Here is a 22,737-nt window from a genome sequence, read left to right as displayed (position 1 = left end):
AAGATATTTGACGTTACAGAGGACTTTGATTTAGCAGACCGATACAGCAATATACTGAAATCACAACACGAGCATAATATAGCAATTGCAATATACAGTTGAATCACAATACAAACACAAATGCCATTACCATTCTCTATACACTCACCGTTACGATGCTGGGCATCTCCAGTCGCTGGGAAGAAAGCCAGCTCAAGGCCGTTGTCCTCTTCACAGTTAATTTTGCTGGTTCTTCGATTTTTACATTCTGTGTTGGGCTGAGGCATATACACACTTCCCTGTCGTTGTTTAACCCCAGCCAGCAACTAAACACCACGCAGCCGCTCACTCACTCCCCCCCCACCCAGTGGGATGGGGGAGAAAATTGGGAAAAGAAGCAAAACCTGTGGGTTGAGATAAGAACGGTTTAATAGAACAGAAAAGAAGAAACTAATAATGATAATGATAACACTAATAAAATGACAACAGTAATAATGAAAGGATTGGAATGTACAAATGATGCGCAGTGCAATTGCTCACCACCCACCGACCGACACCCAGCCAGTCCCCCGAGCGGCGATCCCCCGTCCCCACTTCCCAGTTCCTATACTGGATGGGACGTCCCATGGTATGGAATACCCCGTTGGCCAGTTGGGGTCAGCTGCCCTGGCTGTGTCCTGTGCCAACTTCTTGTGCCCCTCCAGATTTCTCGCTGGCTGGGCATGAGAAGCTGAAAAATCCTTGACATTAGTCTAAACACTACTGAGCAACAACTGAAGACATCAGTGTTATCAACATTCTTCGCATACTGAACTCAAAACATAGCACTGTACCAGCTACTAGGAAGACAGTTAACTCTATCCCAGCTGAAACCAGGACATTCCCTCATGCTGGTCTGGCTGGCTCAGGAAGATAATTTCTACTGATTATTTTAGGGCAGGCCAACTACACAACCAGTTGACACACTCGACTGATACAGTGGTCACTCTCTGGTCCCTGCTGAGATAAGTTCAGTTTCCTTCACGACAGCTGTGGTCACTTCCTACGTTCTTTCCTGAGCTTCATGACCACACCATCCTTGTCTACCTCCTCTGAGCCTTTTTCCACAGCAGGGGTTGATTGGTCACACAGCCATATGGACCATGCCTATTCATTTAATTAAGCATGCCAGGAAATGTGGCCAGATACTGGAGCTCAGGCATCCATGCTTAAATAAGAAGAGCAATGCTTTCTGGCCATCTCCCAGCTGAGTTCCTGAGTTCCCGGGCATGACCCAGAGGTTAGCACAAGGAGGCATCGCTCTCCACCAAGAGGCTGCGTGTGGACACCCCGCTGTGGGTGGTCACTCTACAGTGAGCCTGACAGTGTGGGCACAGGCATCCTCAGTGCCAGAGAACAGCCTGGGGCAAGTCTGATCCCCTCGTGTTGATGTAGCTTTCTGCAAATCTTCCTTGCTTGTGCTGGGTTAGATTCCAGCCAAGGTTCAGCCCCAAGATCAGGTGAATAGACAAACAGCTGCAGAAAGTGATGGGTGAAGTAGTGGATCAGGCCTTTGACAGCAGCCAGGCTAAGCTGACTGTGGAACTACAGCCTGGAAAAAGATGTCACAGGCACTGTTGAGGCGAGTAAGTGCAAGGCTCTCCAAAGAAGACCCCATCTTCTTGGGGAGAAAGGGCTCAGTGGAAGGCAAAAGAGAAACGCAGAGAGATCAGATAGGCCAAGATATTGCAGGGATCTACTCCACAGCTATAAGCCTACAGTTGCTTATTCCAGCCCCTCCTTAGTCTTTCAGTTACCAGGACATCCATGTAAGTTGTTAGTTTTCAAGGGAAGGGACCCATCTTACTGACCTGTGGTCTGCTTGATGCATTCTGGGGTTTACCAGGAATGAAAATCATGCACATACAGCCCATCAGGCGAAAACTGAGTTTAAATAGCCAAGCTTCATTTTTCTAGAAGTCTTTACCCCCTGTTTAAGCTAAAACAGGCTCTGGACAACAGGTGAATGTCTTTACTGCGCCTTACCCAGGCAGGTTGCTGGCACAGTTCTGCATGTCTGCCATTAGGTGCAGGATGCTGTACTGCGATCATGAACTAGGGATGCATATTTTATAAAGCTAATGTTATGCACATAATCCATTTGGGGAGCGTAAGCTTCCCCTGCTGATTCATGACAAAATACACACTAAGTATTGTAGAGTATAACGGTGCAGTAAGAAACACTGATTAATGTACCTATTAAACACAGGAACTAGTCTGTGGTGCTAATATACAGAACAGAGTGGAGTTCAAAGACTGTCAGTGCCTGTGTGGCCTGTCCTGCCACCCCTGGGGACAGACATCCTTTAAAGCCCGGGCGCTGGGAACGCTAAGCCTCATCGTCAGAGCGATGCTCCAGATGAAATTAGATGACTGCGGCTTTTGAGTCGGTCTGGCAGAGGCTAGGGTTGAGGAAAGGGCAGGGGAAAGGCAAGCACCGTATCTTGAAATAAAATGCAGGATCCAAGCGTAACAAAGCTATCTGCTGGAAGCAGGAGGGGCAGTTAATAATCCTGCCCCGGGTCACGGCCCGTGGGAGCTCCTCGCCCATGGGGCAGGACCTCAGTGCAGCAGGCACGGCGCAAACATGGCTGAGGAAGAGACGCGCCGTGTCAGCCCGCCTTAGTGTTCAGGCACTCGCAGGGCCAACGCACATTCCTGCTTCAATGTCAGAAACCAGCCAGCTATTATTAACTGAAACCCACTTTCCCGCTTTCCTTTAAAGAAGACAACTCTCCACTATCAAAAGGGGGAGTTAGGCTCAGTTAGTCTGCAATTCTGATCTCAATGGGCTTCACGCTGTTGCCGTTACTAGACAAGCCTTTACCATGTGGGTGGAAGCAGAAAGCCTGCCAAGATCTAGGAGACAAATAAGAAACTATGTGAAGAATGGAGGTGTCTGATGAGAGCCTCCGACGATGAATCCCCTGCTACTATGCTCATGAGAATGGGGCCAGAAGTCTCAGCTCTGAGCTGCCTTTCCTCTGCCATCAGCGCTGTCACTCCAGGGTTGGAGCAAAAATGTGATGGTGATAAAAAGCGACATGGTCAATGATCCATACAAGGGATGTAACAAGGCAACTACCTTGTCAAAATGATATGAGGAGGAGCAGTTATAGCAAAAAGCAAATAGGCCTTGGTGATGCTTTTTTATTTCCTCATAAAAGTAGGTTGAAGAAACCAAGATACATCGAAGATGGCAGTTTATTGAATCTGGCAGCAGTTCCAAGCCAGAACCTCATGTCCGTGCTGTGCAAAGCTCGCACCTGCTATCTGCAAGAGGTAAGGGATGAGGAGCACAGACACCTCACACAGAATAAAGGAGTGAACTGATTACTCTTCCTGAGTTTCAGAGGATGCTCTATGCAGCCCCCAACACAGAAAATAAACATATTCAGTGAAAAACTGCTGTAATAAAATAACAAAACCTTGACACTTAAGGCTGGCAGGTGGCATAAAGGTATTATTTTTATTGAGCCTCTACTGCTTCTCCTGGTATATAATAAAAAGACAAGAAGAGCTGTTTACAAAGACCATCCATGCATGTTCAGCCCACACAAACAGCTCCGTTCAAGCAAAAGGTGAGGAGGGTGTGAGGATACCGCCTATGCTGAAGCTAAAAGCTTCAAAGCACTTCTTCTCAGCAACAACTGCATCCGGAATTTAGCACATTTCAGCAATAAGTAGGAGCTCAGACAATTTTTAACTTGTCTAATTATAGCAAGTTGGTAGCGATACTATAATTATGAGAACACATGCACTCTCATATATATGCCTAGAAGAGCTTCTGGTGCCAAGGAGAGCTGTTAGCAACCTAAGTGTCCCCGGTATACACTGAGCTAATTTAGTTCTTGTTATAAACATATGGGGCTCAGACACCTAAGCGGTCCCTGCAGCTGAACAAGTCCCTGTGCAGGAGCAGTAGCTAAAAGCCCTCAGTCCCCAGCAAAAGCAAAGCATGCTAGCTTTGATCTGCAACGATTTAGGCTGATGTGCTTCATTTCTCATTTCCAACAGGAAGTAAGAGCACAAACAACTTATTTCTGCGGTTGAAGTGATGTGGTAACTCATTAAACAGCAGTAACTTGGCATTTCTGAGTTCCAGCTGTTTTGTCCTGACACAGAGAAGCCATCCCAGAGATGAAAGGGTCCGGGGACATCCCACAGCAGCCATTCCCACATGGAGGCTGGAGGCAGCAGCGAATGAGCCCCAGTGACTGCTCAGAAGTTTTGGGTCCTTACCGTGTTTTAATGAAATATGTGATGACGAGGGGGCCTTAAGGAAGGAACTTTACAAGGCTGACATGAGCTGAAGGTTCAGAAAGTCTGGGATCATCCAGCTGAAGTGAAGTAGACCTTAAGATACTTAATATCCTTCCTATTTTAATAGACAACCCGAAACGAGAGAAAAGGAACTCCTGTGAGTCTTCACCTTTGTCACATCGCAGGAGATAATGACACTAAATACAAGCTATTTGCCCTGCACTACTGCAAAATTAAAATAAATTGCCAATTTTGATATATTTGGGGTTCTTTAGTCAATTTTTCGGAACACAAAAACCCCACTTCTGGTTTCTGTTTGAAAACACAAGAAAAACCTCAGGTTGGATATATGTTGCTACTGCTTTCAATTTTAGAAAAATTCAGTGCATAAAATCAATCCAACAGTAAAATAAAAACAGCTACTAGTCCAACCATACTAAATCTTTTACTTTTAAATGAGAAAAAGACAATTACAAGAATACAGAATTCCTCTAAATTTGATTAGATAAAAACTTGGTATTTAAGGTTATCAAATAATAATGGTACAGCTATTAGACATTGATACAGCCAAACCAGAAAATGAGATCAAGTTCAGAAACAGAATCTTTTACCACAGAAATCACTGAAGAGATAAACCTTAAATGCAAGAGACAAAACTGTAACAGGACTCAGAAAGATGAATTTTAAATGCCTCATTAAAAATGGAGTTATGTGAGAGAAATAAGGACAGACAAAAAAATAAGGACTGGGTCTCATAATTCCAATATTTTCATAAAAGCAGCTACTCACAGGTGTAGATGTACTAGCCATCTACTCAGGCAAGCAGTCAACACAACCCACATCATGTCATCAGCACACTGCAGCTAAGTAGGATGGATATTGGTGTGAGAGGCTAGCACATAGTTTCTGATTATAGTGTAATCATGCCATCCTCCTATAGCTTTTCAAATAAACCAATAAATGCCAGAAACCCTAATAATTGTTAGTGGGACTGTTCAAGTACTAAAGTGAAAGTTTGTGTCAAAAGACTGGAACCAAAGATTGCGGCAGACAAATGAACAGGTTTTAGCAGACTACAGCTTGGAAATGTTATAAATGCAAAAAAATTAAGAAAGCAGGAAGTTGGAATTAAGATTATAAATCAAATTCTGCACCAGAGGCACAGGAGAAATGGTAGGTGTCATCAAAATAAGTGTAAGGCTTAATGAAAAAACATAAAACTAAAAAGGACTGAAAACTCAAATGCATTTGTTCATAAAAGAAGTCTTTGGAGAAATGTCACCTCAGCAGTACGAAGAAAAATACTTTTGGAAGCAAATCCAAGTATATTAAAGTACTGCTTTCATGCTGAAGTCATAAGTAGTCACTTGCTATTTTTAATTGTTGTTATTATTGGTATTTCTTTGGTTAAAAGACTTCTGAGGAAGGCAGTGGGTTCAAGAAGAAATTAATGAGGCTGACCAGGGCATTGTTTTTAATACAATTTATTTTCAAAAGTGTACATGAGGCTTGTTTCTTTGAACAACAGCAGTACTGTGCTCCCAGAGACAGCAGCCTCCGCTTGAAACGAGAACTATTCTTCTTTCCCAGGACCCCACCACGACCTCCTGTGGACTTGAACACAAGGCCTTGGTTGGCAGTCGCAATCTCAACCGATACACTTGGGACATGGTGATCTGTGTGGCCGGGGATGTTCAGTTTGGCTGCTTAACCTTGCGCAGCAGGAATAGTTTAGTATCCTTGGCTATGCTCAGGAAAATCTCACTGTGCCTAAAGGTGAGGGAATGGATTCGATCACCTTTAAGACCTTTGCTTACTTACAACCTCATGATGAGCCTGTGAGGCCTCTCTGGAGGGCTACCAAGACTGTACCATCTTCCCTTAGAGCTCCTTGGGTCATTATCAAAATTACTCCAGGGGGTGCAGCATTTCTATACCCTTCTCCCATCTCCTAAATATTTGAGGTCTACTCTGCATGCACATAGTGGGAAAGAGTCCCTGCCCTGAGTTTACAGTGTAAGTAGTCAAAACAAGCAAAGAGTGAGGGAGGAAGAGATGAAAATTCACCTTTATTTATCTCAGTGTCTACCTATATCCAGTATTGTTCACAGCTGGGAAAAAAATGCATTTCTAGGAGAATAAAAGCCAAATCACCCCTCCTTCCCAGGGAAAACGAAACTACTTCTCATCTAACAAGAAGCAAGCTTATGCTAAAATACCCCCTACACAAAAACTGACCCAGACTGGTGGCTATATGACTCGCCAGAGATTATTCCCAATAGCTGGCAGGGTGCTGCTGGTAGCTTGCAGCTGGGGAACCCACCCAGGGTCCCCCCACAATTCTCCTGAGGTCAGCAGCAGGGCTGGAAACATCAACAGCAGCCATAGGTTTGGGCGCCTCAATTTTCAGCTGCACATCTTCAGAAGGCCCTCTGAAGATGGTCAGTGAGAAGGTGAAAAACCCTCAAACACTGGTTATTTTGAATGTTTAACTTGGTTTTTTTTTCCAATTGCCCGTAACATACATTCCCAGCCTTCTTTCTTCCCAGGCCATACACGCAGAGGTCCCAAGAAGGCAGCAGAGACCACAGGGCAAAGGCAGGTTCTGCCCTCCCAGCTGAGAGCAGGAACAACCCTTAGAAGTGGGAAAGGATATCTGAACACTTTATATCAGGCAGAAAGATTACTCTCGCCTTGGGACATGGGCTGAGCAAGCAACAGAGACAGCCCACTGGATCTGCAGTGAACTGATCTCCCTGGGAAGATGGGCAGGAGAGGGCTCAGTGTTGTGTACTGAGGCTTTAGGATCCTGCAGCCAGGAAGGGAGGCTTTGGGCTGGTCTGCACAGACAGAGATCCCACAATAAAACAGACTATTAAAATCATATGCAATAGTTTTAACTCAGGACAAATGCCCAGCTATAATGGTTTTCTCAAAATGCAGAAAAGATCTTCTGTGAACACTTAAGACTGAAAGAGGAAAGGAGCTATAGCAGGGTCTGAGTGCTCTGTAGGGAAACAGCCTCCTCAAAAACATGACTGCAGTAATGACTTAATAACTATCCTGACTACCAGGTCAGAGCTGGCGCCGCAAAGTTCAGCAACAAGGCATTTTGAATGGACTTAATACTTGAAAAATCCCAATGCAGAATGACAACCATTCAGATTAGTGGACGTGTTTTCAGATAGATCAGAGCATTTACAAAAATACTTTCCCTCATCTCTTCTTTTGCATTAAGACAGCATGATTTACTGTTTGCTCTAAGCAGTGAGACAATGTTTTCTCTCAACAACAGGATTATCTCAGTTTACACTGGCTGTGATTAAAGAGAAAGGGATAGGGAGCATGGCACGTGAAAAGGGAAGGCAAATGCTGCCCTTAACTGCTCCTCCAAACCAGAACATCTAATACTCTTAATGGAAATACAGTGTTGTACTCCTCCCAGCTCCATTATACTGAGTAACATGACAGGTCCGAATCCCGGTCCCACTAGTTTTGAGATAAAGCAGAAAATTGGAGACAGGTTGCAGTGGACAATGATGGGTTTATGATGTTGTTTTGGAAGAATGAACATTGTTTTGAAGGATTGGATGTTGTAATCCATACACTAAGTCAACAAAAAGGCACCATAACAGGAACAGGCAAGGAGCAGGCATCCAATTACTAATGCAAAATAATGCAGTTTATCCTTTATTCACCTTACCATGATTACCATTAGCTCTTATAAAATCACTCTACAGCAGCAGAGGCTGCTTGCTAGGTGAAGTGACAATTCACTTTCCCCCTTGAAGAGCTTCTACTCTTAACTGCAGATGTGCCCAAATCGTGAGGGGAATACCCAAAAGCAGTCAGGGAAAGAGAGCGCAGGGCCAGGGTCCCGGGGCTGGCTGGGGTCACAGCAGAGCCAGGGGGACAGAGGAGTACCAGGGCGATCCTTTCATCCTGCTCCCTCCCTTGCACACTGCAACCATCAGCAAAAGCCCCGTATGGGCTAAGGTGGGTCGTGCCGTACCAGAGGCTGGGTTTGCCCCAGAGGGAGAGGCATGGTTTGAGTACAGGGCTGTAAATGAGACGCTCCTGATTGCCACTTCTGCTGTAGACACTGACAAAGAAGAGACAGACTGGGGAGCACCCATGGGCATTACCCACGTGGGTTAGCTGAGTACCTGTGCCTCTGGGTTAAGTGACCACTTTCTTCATGCCCATTTTTAAACTACCTGCTCCTTTACTACTACTTTTAATTCTCCACGTGTCTCCTATTAGCAGCCCCAGCAGCTGCCAAGTGACAGCTGTCTAGCAGTGCCATAGGCGCAAACCAGCTAGTATATAGTGGCAAGATTCCCGGGGCTTGTTATTTTCTCAGCTCGGGGCAATTAAATCTTTAGCAGCCAATTGACGACACCAAATAAAAATGCACATATCCCAACTAAGGTAAGCAGCATTGACAAGGGTGGACTTTAATCAAATTTTCTCTCTAAGATGACGAGCAGCATGGTGAGAAAGAAAAACATACTAACACCAATGGCAGAGAAGACTTCCTAATTATTTGACCTATTTGGCAAGAAACAAAATATTTTGCTCTTGCAGGACACTATTTGGGGTAAACCTGGCTCTTAAAACACACTGCAAGTTTGGTGAGTCGGTGCAGGTCTTCAGTCCTATTTAATCAGTTGCCTACAGCACTGCATACTGCAGGGAGATATAAGAGGAGGAAGAGGAAATGCAGAAAAGTAACTGCTGTTAATGTAAAATGCGTGAAATTGGATTAGGAACACAGTTAGGGCCAAAAACCTGCCTCCACTCTAGCTTGTGAGAATTTTGCCCTCGATGGCAGAGCGCAAAAAGCACCCTCAAAAGTTAATGCCAGTTTGTAACACAATCATACCTCAGAACGGAGTGTTAGTGTGTTCACACCAGTTTTGTGTTGGAATCTCAAAATAGCAGCTTCATCCAGCCACTTGCTTTCAAGACCTGCCAAGTACGAAGTTGTGAAGAAAACCTCGATTGGAAGCTTTTTCTATGAAGATCAAGTACTTAAAAGTTAGACAAAGTTGTACAAACAGCATGAAGTATTTGTGGTTTGCACAACAGAAGAAAACGCTGTATTCAGGAGAGAGAGATGCTGAAATTTCAAGCCTGATACTTTAGTCCAGTGCCTGATTTAAAGACAACAGTAATCGCATCCCACTTATCTCACTGATAAAGAACATGGAGCTGCCACAGTCAGCCTGGAGGGAAGCCAAGGCAAACCCAGGAAGAACTGAAAATTCCCATTAAGATGACTGAGTGGCAAGCAATGGTTATTTATTCTAATCAGTTTGTTAATTTATTTCTGGAAAAAATGTATTAATTTGTTTCTAATCAAAACAAGGACCTATTCATTACAGTGTGTATGATGAACCACTACTAAATAGGCCTAGCCAGGATTTGTAATAGATTTTTTTTTAAGACGACGACAGATTTGGTAGCTCACCCCTCCAAAAAGAAGACCATTCAGGCTCGTTTCCCTGCAACACACACTTTATCCAGGGTAATTTCAAACACCACGTTGATGGACCTTCTACTCCAAACTCTTTCATCTCCCCAGTGCTGCAGCCCTCGCTGACTCTTTGCTCTGCTTTCAGTTGTTCCAGCTGTTCTCCTCCTACCCGTACTCTCAAACGCTAGCACCTATTTAACCTCTTCCCTTTGCTCACCATTGATTTAGTGAGGATAAGCAGATCTGCGGAGGCCTTGTCACCTCTGCTGCTGCAACCTAGGCTGCGTCACTTAGGACTTGGCTTTCCGCAGTGCTTAGATTCTGCCTCTTCTCTCTCAAAAAGCAGGATTACAAGAGTCGTGAGACACAGGTAAAAATTAAATGCAAGGTATAACTTATTTTAAATCTGCCCTAACAATCTTTCTGTCTAAATCCCTAATAATGTTTAATTGGCCCTTCTCTGAACTCCAGCCTCATTGATCCCGCTCTGATAATGAGGTCTCTGAAGCCCATCCTGAGCAAACAGATGAGCAATAATTTCATCAGCGCTTGGTGGAGAGGTCAACGGCAATGTCTTCACTCCTGACAAACTTGCAGCCGCTCCAAGAGGACAGGTACAACACTGAGACTCAGTACATCTGCAGCCCAGAACGACACTGGCCAGCCCCTACCCCTCGTTAAATGCCAAACGTTTAGTGCCAAAACATTTGGCATTGTTTGCTTCGTTCTCTCAAATGGGTAATTCTGAAATCACATTTCCCATGCCGTGACCTTGCTCTTGTTCTCTGACTGATAATGGCACAAGCACTTTGGAGAGGCCAGGAGATGGAAGAACCGGCAGCTCCGTGGGTGGGCAGGGACTCTCACGCTGGAGCCAGGCTGGCAAAGCCAAAGTCCCCCCCCCAGCTTCATCCTTTCCCCCGTCAGCAGCTGTGTCCCCCCTCTCCAGTGCCAGCTTCTCGACACCCCGGGCATACAGAGCCCCATTAAAACTCCACCATCAAGCGAGAAGAGCGAGCTCCGTGGCGGAGGGAGCCGAAGCGGGTGCGTGCCAGCCTCCGGCAGGCTCGTGCGGAACACGGCGCGGGGACCGGGCAGCGGCACATCCCTCCCCTGGCCGGGGTGCTGCTCGCTTCCCAGCCACCACCCACCTCTCTGCCTACATCCCTACGCCCCGCTCCGTCCCTTTTTGCATCTAAAGTTGCAAATGGTTCTTATTTTTAAACCACCAGATTGAATCTTAATTATTTAAGCATCTTCCAGATTTAGAAAGCTGTTTTGGCTGTGAAAGTAACACTTGGTGCAATCATCTCTCATCAATAAACCATGGAAACAAATGTGTACACCCGTTGGGAAGCAACTTTATTTAAAGCACATTGAAAAGTCAAGTTCAGATTTACAGATGTGAAAAGACCTAATGCTGGTCACGTTTCAATGAGCTCAGGACATTTTAGCTCAAGTGAGAAAAAATGGGACTTGTGGCTTATTCCATTAATTTTGCTAAAAATTGCTTGACTCCCCTCAAACAAGAAGGGATGCCTCGGAAACATCCAAAACACAAACTTGGGCAAAGGGCCTTCAGAAAGGCGTACTCGCTTGAGAGTTGTGCTGGCTTTTGTTTGTTTTTCCAAAGTGTTAAAACACGTAGGCGAGGACAGTTGTGAGTGCTCACACCTTACTGAAAACTGCTACAAAGCCTCAAATCACACACACAAAAATCATACAGGGTTTTGGTCCTTCAAAGAGAAAGGGAAATGGAGACTTGGGCTTTAAACAAAAAGAAAAAAAAACCTCAACCCAAACCAAAAAGCGTTCCTATTAACACCTTACTCTAGTAAGAAATAAATAAGATTAAACAAAAACCTATGGCACAGCCTCGATGTCTACTTTGGAGAGAGATTTTTTTCTTGTCCCAGTAAGAGCTTAAGGAAGATCATTTCTGATCCCACTGGGCAAACACGCTGCGTTGCTGCGTTACTGCGTTGCCTGTTTGCAGTCCGGCATCACCTCTGGGAACTGTTTGCACGCTGAGCTTCAGCCAGGTTAGGTGAGGTTGCAACACACGTTTACCTTCAGCTAAATGACCGTGGACATGGGACCGGTGTATTACTGCCCAGGAGAAGCCACTGGGCATTGGGTTGGCATGGTTTGCCTTGATGGCTTCACCTGTACGGCCGCCTTCTATAGCTGCAGAGGAAGCGCCAGGAAACCCTTTTTCCTCCAGCTTTCCAAAATTGCTGACTGCTTCCCATAGAAGGGCAGATACTTGATCTTGAATAAAACCCATGCAAATTGCTGCTCGACTCCTCTCCTTTGCAAAGCAAAGCTGCTCTTTATTTATGTAACATTTTCATTTAATTAGCAAAGAGACGGAACAAACTCTTAGGGGGGAAAAAAAAAAAGAAATTCAAAGGTCATCTTCCAGCACGAGGGAGTATGTGAGAGACGGAAAGAAACAAACCGCTTTCTTCCTGTTGGCCATACTAAAGCCAAGGCTCCCTCGCTATGGCCCCATTAGGACCTCGTGGAGGTAACGAAGTGTCTGGAGCAGGTAGCGGGGACTTTTCATCCTCTGTTAAGCGTCCCGGCTGTTGGAGAGGAGCCGAAGAGGATGCCTCAAGATTCCTTCTGCCGACATCTGACACTGTGGGGACGGGCTTGGTATATGCATCCAAATCACCTAACAAAACCAGGGGGTTTATCGTACGGCCGAGTTAAAATTCTACATGTGAATTGCACCCAGAGCTTATATTTAAAACCACTATAATGTTGAAAAGCCCACTACTCAAAACACAGGGAACAGATCATCGACATTTGCTGCGACCTTTAATTTAGGCGTGCGGCTCATCTCATCGTGATAGTCTTTAATTACATGACCCTGTATTGTTTTTCACTGGGGCCTCCTGCTTCCACCGCCCGGCCCGGGAAAACCCTCGCTTCACCAAGAGCCGCTCAATATTCCCTTTAATCCTCACGAGTGGGCGCCGGGGCTCGGCCGGCCGGCCGGACGCGGCTCACCGCCTCAGGCGAGCGCTAGCCCCCCGCGGAGCCAGCCCAATTCCCCCCCCCCCCGCCCGCCCCGCTCCCGAACCTTCCGCGGCCGCCGGATTGGCCCTCGGCGGCCGTGACGTCATACCGCCCCCCCCGCCGCCGCCGCCCGTTAGCCCCCCGCACCACTCTTACGTCACGGTCAGCCCACGGCCGGCTGGGGGGGCGGGGCCCCCCACCCCGCGCCCGCCCCCGGCCCCGCCCCCGCGGCGCCGCAGCGTGACAGAGCCGGCCGGTGCCCGCCCGCCCGCCCGCCGCCCCCAGCGCCGCCGCCGCCGCTAGGTAGGGCCGCGTTCCCCGGGCGGGAGAGAGGGAGGGCGGGCAGCGCCGGGCCTCCTCTCCCGGCGGCGGGATGCGGCGCGGCCGCCCGGGCCCGGAGGAGGAGGAGGAGGAGGAGGAGGAGGAGGGGGGGGGGGTGCGGGTACGGGATGGGGGCCGCGGGGGGCGCCGCTCCGCGGGGCGCGCAACAAGTGCGGCGGTGGGGCGCGGGGCGGAAGGCGGGCTGAGCGGCGGGGCCGCGGCCGGGGCCGGGGCCGGCAGCGGCGGGCGGGCGGGCCGGGGGAGGGAGGGAGGGGACGGGGCGGCGGAAGGGCCGGGGTTTTCGCCGGGAGCGTCTTTCCCCGGTGCAGTTAGTCAAGAGCATGATGCAATCTCGCATTGCCATGGCTACTGCATCCCCGGGCGGCGGCGGCGGCGGCTCCTTCCGCCGTGGCGGGGCACAGAGTCGGGAGAAATAATACGGGCAGGAAGGAGGGAAACACACACACACACACACACACCCCCCCGGCTGCCTTTAACGGCGAGGAAACGGCCCTCGGCCGTACGCTGCCTCCCCGGGGAGCTGGGAGGGAGCTGAGCGCTGCTACGGCTCCAAACGAAAAACCCTGACCCGTCTTTTCCCCTGGGGTGTGCGTGTGCATCATCTTCTTCATCATCATCTTCTTCATCATCATCATCTTCTTCATCATCATCATCTTCTTCATCATCATCTTCTTCATCATCATCTTCTTCATCATCATCTTCTTCATCATCTTCTTCTCACCTGAGCCCACCGTCTTGCTTACCACCCCCGACCGCATTACTGGCTTAGAAATGGAGCCGCTGTACAGTCATTCCTGGGTTTGTCTGTGGGACAGGGCAAATGCCACATTAAACTACCGCCATGGAGATGTGCAGTGCTTCTAAAAGGTGCCTGCCCATTTTAAAATCTAAATGATTAAAGAGTACAAGCATTAGGAAGTAAGTAGAAAAGTGCATGCGATAGAAATGTGTCAGTATGTCAGCTGCATATGCAGGGACTTTCTTAAAAACTTTATGACTTTGCTTTTATCTATTCCTTCACCTGGAAACCCTCGGGCATCAGCAGCATTGGAAGTTGGCAGTGCTCAGGTTATGCGGAGTATCGTCATGGGCAATTTAAGTGTTTCTCCTTCCCTGCCTGCGCTGGCTGCTTTTCTGCCTTCCTCCTCCTCCCACCTCCCAGGGACGCAGCAGCTGAGGATCCGATCCGGAGAGCTTTCCGGCACTGATCCATGCTCTGAATCTGCAGACAAAAGGCCAGTTTTGCAGACCTGGGCAGGAATAGTAACATCTTGGCTTTCTCAGCAATGACAAGAGGTGTTTCTCCCTCCGCAGCTGGGTGTACTGCCTACTCAGTGTCCCAGCCACGGTTGAACGGCAGTGCCCCATATGCCTAATTTGTATTCTCAATGCTTTGGGTGATCTCTGGTGCTGGGGATTCGGTACCGCAGCAGAGTACTCGGGGCTGCAGCGAAAAACGCAAGAAAAGAGCTCGGCTGGCTGCTAGCGATGACGAGGGAAAACAAGGCAGGGGCAGGGGCACGGCTGCAGTTAGGATGCTTCCGATCAGGAAGTCTCCAAAACCGCTCTGTGTAAATGGAAGCACGCCCTGCAGCTGAAACCAGAGGAGGGCAAGCGGGCGGGCGTCTCCAGCGGCGCAGCACAGCTTTTTGCCCGAGTTTTAGGCCAGGTTGCTTCCAGGCTGAGGTTGTCTCTGCAGGAGCAGCTCTCCCCCAGGACCTGGCAGCTGCGGGCCTGCCGTAAGCCGTCGGCTTAAATTGTCGCTGGTGGCCCCGGCTGGATGGAGGGTTTTGCAGCTGTGAAGTTTTTGTAGATGCGGGCTAACGGTGTTGCTGCATCAGTTTTTAGCTGCTAGTATAGAGGGAGGGGATTTATTTATTTTTAATATGAACTTGTGAATAATGCTGAAGAGTTTTGCAATATAACTCTGATATTTCACTCTAAGCCTTCCTCGTTCCTTCAGTGCAGTCGTGGCCTAAGGTTTTCCTCTGCTGTTAGAAAACTCCATGGCTAGAGATAAATACTGGTGTATCCTCACCGCTGCTAACAGAAGTTGAAGCTGTGTCACGGAGAGTAAGCCTGTAGCACGCATGGTCATCTGATGCTGTTTAGCAATGAAAGCTGGAGTTTCTTATAGAAGTATTCATGTATTTGGGGCGCACTAGACATAATCTGTTTTCAGAGCAACGAGTAGCCAAGGCATGTACTCTGCCTGGGGGTGACCTGTCCTTGCACACATAGAGTGAGGATTTCACTTGAAAACTTGTGGTGCCTGGAGGTGGCTGGGGTCAGCTGGGTGGAGATCCCTTTCCAGCTTCACATGAACTGAGGAGCAGATGAAAGGGACCACTGTGCTGAGTTTGCTGAAGTTAAGAGTGGGTTTGCCCTCGAAGATGCTGTTGCCAACTGACATGGGTCAAGGACGCTGAAAGACGTGCCAGAATTTTGCTGGATTTTACTGAATTTCTTACAAGATACACATTACACCTGTAATGCACACTGGAAGCCCTTAGGAACTTCTTTGTGTTTTTATCCATAAGTGGCTAAGTGAATTTATCATAAGTGATCTAACTTAAGTCTCCTGTATTTTAATGCAGGAGAGAGCAGTGCAACCAGAGGGAGCAGCAGTGAAATTAATATGCCATGGAGCTTTATCTTGCAAGCTGGGGAAGAGTCTGGCTGCTGGGCTGTTTGCCTCACTGTGCTTTTTAAAAAGCAATTGCACTTTGTGTAGTTTAGAATCTTTTACATACCAGCAGCTGATCAAATGAAGTGTCTTTGACTAAAACTGGTGCATATTTGGTACATAAATATAGCATCATTAAGGATACTTAGTTTATGTGCTGTCTGACCAGTCTCTGGGTATATTTATTGCAGTATTTTTAGTAAGTTGATGTTGTCTTTACATTTCTCAGCAAGAATTCCTCTTGTTGCATTCCTTGCCTTTAGTACAGCCAGAGTGGAAATAAAATATTTTGAATTCTCTGGTCTAATCTCTTCTTTCCCTGCTCACCTTCATTTTGTGTTGTTTACAAGAGGAATTAACTTAGAGAAGATACTATTAATGGGAAAAAAAAAAGTAAATTGGAAATAATACTGTAAATCCATCAGGCCTCTGGGCAGCACCTTTGATTTCTCGTTCTTTTGCGACTTGCTAGTAGCAGATTTTTGGAAATATGTTTGAAGATTCAGATTTTTGGAATGATGGTGGAACTGACCATATTTTAGGATTTCAGGTTGACCTGGTGCTCAAGTCCGGCAGCCGCAGGTGGAAAGCCTGGCGCTGAGAGCAATCCAGAGCTCTCCCTTGGGGAGCGTATTCCTTGTGACATTCAGTTGGTAATTGGTTAAACGCTCTCAAGTACTGGGCTGACCTCGTTCCTTTACCTTCCTCATTTCTGGGGCAGCAAACATTGCAACATCAAACGCTTCTGTTTCTGCTGAGCTCAGAAAAAAACCCACCTGTACAGATCAAGGTGGTGCTGCTTTCAAGGTTAAAATGCTCATCTTCTGCCTGTCTTCTAGTGGTCTCCGCAGTCCTCGCTCTGTGGCGGATGAAGCAAGTCTCCCAGTTAACACCGTCTGCATCCCACCCGAGACAAATCTTTGGGAGAGAAACAGCAATTGCATACAGTCCGATGTTAAAACAGCCTTGTGCCTCTGTGTCCTGTTGTCCCCTCTGTCCCTCTTGGAGCTAGCACTAGAAGGGTGTCACTAATGAGTGTTCATCCTTGCTCCTGCCTGCCGCTGCCCAGTGGGCTGGGCAGGAGCGGTATGGGGGGCAGCCATCAGGCAGGAGGGTGGGCTCGGCGGCATTTTGGGTGTCACCTTGCTGCCAGCACAGGAGATGGCTTAGGCACTGCTCTGCTTGCTGCCTGGCTGGGGGTTTCTGCTGCGGTGGCAAGAAGCCAGAGCTCCCATGCCGTGCACAGGGTCGACTCCTGGGACGGGTCGTGCCGGAGAGGCTCCTCTTTGGACTGGGAAAGCCTTGCGGAGCAAATGGGCTCTTGGTGGTGTGGTTTTTTTGTTCCAGACATTGAGGGTTTGTTCTCTGACTGCTCACAAACAGAGGCAGGGATGCTTTTTCATTGTTGAGGAGCAGAGCCACAAATACTTCCACTTATTATTTCTTGGGGTTTTGTTTTTTTCCTCTCATGGGTGGTGTGCTGTCTTGAGGTGGGTCACAAGCAAACTCTGTGGCCTGTTAAAGCTCCTAAAGCTCCACATAGATTTGGCAGCTCTTCGTATAGGTCGTGGAGGCATGTATAGGTGATGGTGCTGTTTGCTATAACCTCCCCTGCGTAACTGAACAACATGCTCATTTTGTCCTCTTAATCTCAGTCCACTTTTGCTACCTTTTTTCATTGCTGTGTCCAAAATTAGTCTTATGGGGTGAGATCTATAAAGCTGTTTAAACATAGGAATACTTTTAGGGATGTTGGCCTAAGCTCTTTAGAGGAATGCTCTTGTTTTCCTCTTTTTACAGTGTACAAAATGATGTTCTTCCAGGTTGCAACACACACTTTTGAAGGCTGTTTGACTACATAACAGACTTAAGAAATTGATGCTTACTGCATGCCAGTCAGAGCACGCTTCCCTGTGTGCATCTAAATGCTTCACAAAACTGACAATAATCCTTGTAATCTGTAGCTGTTTTGTCATGTGCAATATAGTTGCTAATTTGTTTTGTGATTCTTAAATGTGTTAAAAATGCAGAAGATTCCCACAATCCAAGTGGCTTATGCATGCTAGCATCAGAAACACTTTTCCCTTAGATGGAAGATCACACACAAGGACAAATGAAAAGGATAATCAATGAATTACACAGAAGTTAGTCTGTTTAAAAACTCAGTGTTCAAATTGCTTTACTATGGCCTTTCCTAAGGCTGTTTAAATTCAGTATTGCAGCAATACAGTTAAGAGGGCATTGCTTCGGCTGACCTCTCTGGAGTTCCTAAGTGCTGATCGGTAAAAGTGGTTCATATCTGGGTTCCCGAGGGTGCTGAAGCTTGTTCCCTGTGTCCAACAGCAGTTATATCTCTGTTTGATAAAGGTATTGCAAACAGTGACCTGGATGGATTTTTTTTTTTTTTGATTGACAGGTCAAATAAGTGCTGCCTCAAATCTTACTGTGGAGATAACTTGTAGAGTTGCTGTGGACTGTGTACTCAGTGGCTCTCCCTAGATCTGTTTAATAAAATTAATCTCCTAAATTTATTGCCTTGGTTTCTCTATTTGTGTTTTTGCATTTAGGACACATTACATCTTACAGGGTAAACAAGAGCACAAGAGCAAACTTGTCCAAAGTATGTGGTCGGTAAATACTTTCCTGGTGTGTTTGATGCGTTGGAGGATTATTTAATTTCCTGGATGAAATGGTGGATTCGTATGAAAAACAAAGCGTCAAGCATTTAGAAAGCACAATGGCAGTCTAATAAATCCCTTCACCAGGTGTAGAGATTTTAGATGCATGCTGCTAAGTGTAATTGTCACTTCTCCAAGAACAAATGAATCATGCTACTTCTGCTGAACTCAGTGCTGTGAATTAAGAGTTGGTCTTAGCATCCCTTTGCATCTGGGTATTTTGCATGGCCTTATTAAGCATTATTAGCTGTAGAGGTTATGCTTCGTTAATGATAGCTTTGTTGATGACCAACAGCATATTGAGCAGATAGAAATACAAAAACCTTCCATGAACTTGTGTTTATGCTAAAGTTGTCTGGATTTAATTGACCTCCGTGTCAAAGCTTCATACCAAGCATTTGCCTGCCAAGTGAGATGGTTTGGGTGATGACTAAATGCACTGAGTTGCTCTAACATTTACAGGAGACAAAACTTGCTTTTGCAAAGCTACAACAAATGTGGAGGAAACTTTTGTTTTTTCCCTGCATTTTCAAATTCTGCCCTGCTCTTTGATCCCTAGGTAACCCTACCCTTTGAGACACCAGGTCAGTGATTTGAACAAATTAACTATTCCTCTTCTGTTATCCCTTAGGAAGCACTCCTCTCCCTCCTGCTTGTGACCTTGAGAAAACTGTTTGTCTTCTTGCTAGCTGTCTTTGCTGTGACTGGAGGGCAATTGCTTTCTTCCAATGCACAAGTTCAGGCTCTCTGCTCTAAAACAAAGGACGTAGACTTGATGTCAAATAACGCTCCAGCTTTTAAGGTATATGCATGCTGATGGACATTTCTGTTGGTGTCACGGTTCTTAAGGATGTTACCAGTGTTAGACGAAAACTAACAGGTAGTAAGTTGCAGAATAATGTGTTTTAGCTTATTAAACGTAATATACCTCTCAGTGTCTTAAGGTTTAGGCCGTATGTTTAGCTAATTAATTCATAAGCATGCAAGTTTGCATTGGTGCCTATTTTGCTCTTTTTTCTCCTCCCCCCCCCCCCCCCCCCCTTACTTTATGCTGTTATAAACTTGCTGGAAAGCATTTTGGATTAAGGCAATGTTTCTGCTGTGCCCTTGTTGGCTAAAGAGCCCCTAGCAAGTGCTAGTTATGGGAAAATGTCTTCTTCCCTTAGATGCCATATGGTTGTGTTTTTGGAGCAGACCGCAGCTTGGTGGAGGAGCTTCTCTGCATCTACTGAGTTAAAACCATGGTATCAGTATTCAGATAGAGGTCTTGAAGATCAAATCAGGTCTTGAAGCTCTTAGAAATGAGCAAAAGAAATCTGCTGGTACGTTCGCCACTACTTTATCAATTGTCAGCACAGGGATCTGAACATAGGGGTCTAGTTCTTGAGCTGGTCCTGTGTCCTCAGGTTTGGTTTCACTCGAGATGATGAAGTCTTGGGGAACTATAGACCTTTATGCCTTAATCTTTATAGGCTTCCCCTTAGACATGCTGTTTCTGTGCATGTAATTTAATCAGAAAGCTTCTGTTAACCTTTTCCTGAAGGATTATCTCCTGCTCCTGGGTGCCTTTTAAAAATGCTGATGTTTTGTGTCATCATTTTGAGAATCATCTCCTAGCCAAACAGTAGGGACAACCTTTGACTTAAATAACAATAATTAAAACTTTAACTGGTTAGGAGGATGACATTCTCCGATGTTTAACATTGCCCTGCCCTTTAGAAAAAGAAACTGGAGAAACCTTTTTGCATGCTGAAGTTCAAAGGGCATGCTAGTTTGGGTGCATGGCACGTGTGCTTACCAGAAAGCATCTACATGTTCAGTTCATTCATGTGGCTGCTCCCATGCTTTTGAGCAAGACCTCACGTGGTGGCTGCGGGACAATGTTGGTAGAGGCACAGGAATCTGGATTTGTCTTTGAAGGACACAATGATAGTTAGTTGTGCTTGCATTTTTATGTATACGGTTATGTGGATTGCAGGGTAGCAGATGCTTATGGTGAATATCTGATTCCGGTTTGGTGGTTCATTTCTCTTTTGCAGTACTGGCATGGAGAAGTTGCTCTTAGCTGATCACAGACCCTGTGAACTGGTGCAAGCTCTCAGCTGTTTGTCCTAAATTAGGCTCATGCATTTATCCCTTGCATCATGTATTTCTCCCTCAGTTCACTCATGTACAGTGGCCTTTTGGCGTGTTGTTAAGCTTTACGTTAGTCTTGTGAGCTTGACTTATTGCACACGTGAAGCCTCATTAATGGGGAAAATACCTGTACTTGTAATGCGGTTCAGAATCTTCTGGGTTTTATTAACATATGTGAGATAGTGACAGAAAATAAGCTGCTAGTCCAGCAGGCCTGGTTACTTACAGATTTTTCTCTGCTTCCTTAACAGGCCTAAACAGAAAAGCCTCTTGCAAAAGATTTGAGCAGGTTTTTTCATATTTTATTGAATTCTGACTTGTGTGCCACCCAGAAGGTGCAGCTTACACCACAGTCGCCTCTGCAGCCTCTCGTTTGCTCCAGCTAGAGCAGAGGTGGCTGGGCTTGCGTGGCCCCAGCCGCTGGACTCGACCATGGGCTGGGAAATTTTGGGTGGGTGTCCCCATCACCTTCTGCAAGAGGTTAAAACGCAGTGTGAGGGCTAGAGGAAAACTCAAGTGCGTGCGAGGGACACCAGCAATATATAGGGTGGCAGACCCATTACATAGAGATGGAGAGAGACAGCACTAAGCAAGTCAGTAAGGAGTACTGCATTTGGCAAGCCTTGCCTGTTCAGTTAAAAATGAGAAAAGATATAATACAGGTAGTCACAGAAGGGCCACTGTGTTTCAGTGTAGATCATTGCCCTGCTGATGCATGAGCTGCTGCTGCTGCCTCTACTTGCTTATAGATAAAAATTGCGCATGGGCATAAGCCATTTTTAGAGCCAATGAAGGTGTCAGACCACTTGTCGTGAGAGCTTAAATGGTTGTAGTCTTGTCCTCTGGTTTTGCAGCCTTCATCAGGTTCCTGAGTAGTTCTCCAGAGGCCGTACTCGGTCCTTTACTTTTACTTGACAGGTTCCTGGAACCTCTAACTTCCCTACCCTTTCTTCTGCCCTTTCAAAACAATAGTCATCTCCCTTTGAAGCAAGAAAAAACAGGCTGCAAGTCTGGCTGTGCCTTGCAGAACAAAAATAACATCCATTGGTACTTCTTTATATTGATTTCTTGTTCTATCACCACTGCTAAGTGGTTGCATTAAGGTACAGGAAGGGACCACTAATGTTGTTTTCAAAGGTTTTTCTCTCATTTTTTGAAGTTCATCTAATTGGCTCATTCCTTCTACATTCAGTGCAAAGCTCGTTTAGATAAGATACTCAACTCTAAACTCTAGTTGAGCAATTGCCAAGTTATCCAGAATTTCCACCGACATGAGTATCAGTTGCATATAGCACAGTTTAGTTTTCTAAGCATTTGTGGGGATTGACTTTGTGTCTTAAAATACACATTTAGGAAGCTGCTAAAATACAGATTTGAGTCCTGTAGGACACACTTGGTGAGAACACAGGGATGTCGCCAGATTTTAACCATTTACAGTGTGTGAAAAACGATCGTCTTGGAGTGAGTGCTTTACATCCTTTAGTGCTGTGTTGCCTCTGAAGGAGAGATGTACGGCCTTGGGAGGAGATGACCGTCTTTGCACCTACAGTGGCGGGGACTGTGAGTTGCCAATTGCACGCTGTGAAGGAGCTTAGCAATGAAGTTAAGGGCTTTTCCAGCCCTCTTCCCCCTTTGTTTTTCCTTGCTGCTCCTCTTCTCACTTTCATATTTCTCTCTGTATCTGTTTTTCAGGCTTTGCCTTTTAAAAGCTTATTCACCCAACGCCCTGGGAGCTTGTTTTGCGGAACAGAGGAGCAGGGCTGGGTTTTGGGCTGAACCAATGAAGGAACATCAGCCATCGGCAGCTCTGACATGTCCCTCCTTACAGCAGCATCGCTCTGCCAAGACCCCTACCAAATTCCCACCTAAGCTGTCAGTCATTAACGTGAGAACAGAATGTTAACCAAATCTGGTTGGTTGGTTTTTGGTTTTTTTCCTTTCTCTGTTCCTCCACTGTGTACCAGTTCCTGCGTGAGGCCATGAACTTGAGCATTTAGCTTCCCTGGTTCAGACTAACAGGTCTATTTAAATGAGGAGTCCCTCTGCTGCTGTTTATTTTAGAGATGACACATCTGTGTGGAGGACTTGTATTCCAGAGAGATAAAAAC

General features: G+C 46.3%; 1 protein-coding gene across 2 annotated transcripts in view; it reads left to right on the top strand.

The window, feature by feature from the left end:
* The first annotated feature begins 13,066 nt into the window (after positions 1–13,066).
* ELOVL5 (ELOVL fatty acid elongase 5) overlaps positions 13,067–22,737 on the top strand; it is a 38,829-nt gene continuing 29,158 nt past the window's right edge. Inside the window, exon 1 of one of the 2 annotated variants that reach the window (XM_052809939.1) lies at positions 13,067–13,090. The gene's annotated coding sequence lies outside the window, so the exon portion shown is untranslated. Of the gene's footprint in view, positions 13,091–16,435; positions 16,455–22,737 lie in introns of those variants that run through there. The other variant, XM_052809940.1, reaches the window with a different exon arrangement.

Source organism: Harpia harpyja, chromosome 15 (genome assembly GCF_026419915.1).
Source record: "Harpia harpyja isolate bHarHar1 chromosome 15, bHarHar1 primary haplotype, whole genome shotgun sequence".
Taxonomy (NCBI): Eukaryota; Metazoa; Chordata; class Aves; order Accipitriformes; family Accipitridae; genus Harpia; species Harpia harpyja.
The sequence above is the reverse complement of the archived record's forward strand: the minus strand, read 5'-3'. Positions and strand labels throughout refer to the sequence as shown.